The sequence below is a fragment of the Poromitra crassiceps genome (assembly GCF_964638095.1).
Source record: "Poromitra crassiceps genome assembly, chromosome: 1".
Lineage (NCBI taxonomy): Eukaryota > Metazoa > Chordata > Actinopteri > Beryciformes > Melamphaidae > Poromitra > Poromitra crassiceps.
Window position 1 is genome coordinate 108564161 of NC_139623.1, and position 2500 is coordinate 108566660.

The 2500-nt window shown below is 42.8% G+C and overlaps 1 protein-coding gene across 4 annotated transcripts in view; it reads right to left on the minus strand.

The window, feature by feature from the left end:
• The window catches only part of satb1b (SATB homeobox 1b), a 119156-nt gene that overhangs the window by 71390 nt on the left and 45266 nt on the right, over positions 1-2500 (minus strand). The window lies entirely within an intron of this gene.

The following is a 2500-nucleotide window of genomic DNA, read 5'->3' on the forward strand; positions in this document are numbered from 1 at the left end:
CCTGGACAATGAACAAATTGAGAAAATAAATAAATACATTTGAGATCATTCTGAGGCCTATACCACGAAGCAAGATGAGTGGCTTAGCGAGGTAACTTCATGTTTAACCCTGGGTTTGCCGTGCTACGACGCTAGTTCACTTCTTATACCGAGATAGATTTCCATGGCAACTTATGCTGCACGGCTAACCTGGTCCGGAGCAGGTTAAGTTGCAAGGATAAGATCAAAAACGCATGAAAGACCCACCTTCTGACGAATCAGCTCTCTGGAAACAGCGACCATTCATATAGGATCCCCATATGAAAAATAGATTGCATTTTGAAAATCACAAAAGAAAAAACATTAAAGACACTATTTGTAAGCCAACTCTGAATATGTTTTTATATTTATTAATTTGTATTTGTTCCCAAGTAGTTACGTTTGACACCGCCGATTGCAGCGAAATGGTGCGTGGAGAAATATATCACCGGCGTAAAAAGGTTACATAAACGTCGCCAAAGCGCACTAAGGTGCCGTGTGCGCAACGGAGCTGAGGCTGACGTTGGATTGGACATTGTCATACACGCCAGAATAGCCTACTACATCTAAGCAATTTAATGCGACGATAGCCTACACACAGATGTAATTCATATCTAGGCTACGGCTACTGCAATGTGTTGCTTTTGGCCTGTATGATGTTACTGAAATCTTCATATTTCTTCAAGCATAGTCCTGTATGGAATATGCCACTCTGCTGCCAATGTGACCACAAAATATGCTATTTTTATCAATGAAATCTATGTCCGCACCGTGTCGATCAGTTCAGCAGCTTTTTTTTTTTATCATTATTTCTTTAGGAATTATTCCATCAATGCGACCAAACACATCATGCGTGATAAGAGATAATTATTCATTGAGCCTACGTTTATATATGGTCTATAAAATAGGCGTACGGATTTAGGTTGATTTGGTTGATTACGTTACATCCATTCGCAAAAAAGACATGCGGGTTTTATTGAGTTTATAAGCTGCGTGGAGGCAGAAGCCGCTGTTCAAAGAAATCAAATGACTGATGTGAGTAAAAGCGGTAACGTTAGACAGTCCTTCAGTAACAGACTGATATCCAACATTGATTTTGCCTCTGCTATAATTAATACACTTTGATGTGTGCTGCGCTTTGAATGAATGAATGAGGAAATAGGCGTGTCTGGCGCTGTAAAAGCTGGAGCTGTCCATATTGCATTGTGATTGGCTAGTTGTTACAAATCACGCCTCTTTAATGAGCACGAGCTCCTGTGCATGAGCATTTTCACGTGCACAAGCATTTTCACGTGCACGAGCTCAGAGCTGGATACGGAAATCCTAAATTGACAGACCCAGCTGATAACCACCTTCGTGGTCATTTAGCTCGATTGCGATTGTCTGTTTAAGTCAAACCAGATCAAGGGGACAGATCCTGGATCTGTTTATCCACCATTCGTGGTATGGGCCTCTGCATTGTTTATCCAACAATGAAGCAATGCGCTCGACGAAACCTCTGCTTTTTAGCCGCTGTGACATACAACAGTGTGTTTGTGAGTGTGGATTTGTGTGTGTGTGTGTGTGTGTGTGTGTGTGTGTGTGTGTGTGTGTGTGTGTGTGCGTGCATGTGTGTGCGTGATTGTGTGTGTGTGTAGGGTGGGGTCGGGTCGGTTAGAAAAGTAAGATAAAACTAGAACGACCGCACCGCGGTTATATGCCTCCGCCAACAAGTGAGCAGCATGTCTGTCCAGACGTGAGCCAAATGTGAAGAAATTCCGTCAAGGTGTTACTGAGATACTGTATGTCGTTACCGAGCTAGAAAATGGTGTTCGTGAGGTCACAGTGACCTTGAACTTTGACCTTTGACCACCAACATGTAATCAGTTCATCCTTGAGTCCAAGTGGACGTTTGAGGAAAATTAGATGAAATTCTGTCAAGGCGTTCCTGAGATATCATGTTAATGAGCATGAAACGAGCAGTCGTGAGGTCACAGTGACCTTGAACTTTGACCTTTGACCACCAAAATCTAGTCAGCTCATCCTTGGGTCCAAGTCGATGTTTGAGCCAAATTGGAAGAAATTCCGTCAAGGCATTCCTGAGATATCGTGTTAAAGAGCTTGGAAATGGGGTTTGTGAGGTCACAGTGACCTTGAACTTTGACCTTTAACCACCAAAATGTAATCAGTTCATCCTTGAGTCCAAGTGGACGTTTGAGGCAAATTCGAAGAAATTCCATCAAGGCTTTCCTGAGATATCCCGTTAACGAGCGTGAAAATGGTGTTAAAGAAGCCACAGTGACCTTGACCTTTGATCACCAAAATCTAATCAGTTCATCCTTGCGTCCAAGTCGAGGTTTGAGCCAAATTGGAACAAATTCCGTCGAGGCGTTCGTGAGATATAGCGTTAACGAACTTGAGAATGGGGTTCGTGAGGTCACAGTGACCTTGAACTTTGACCTTTGACCACCAATCAGTTCATCCTTGAGTCCAAGTGGACGTT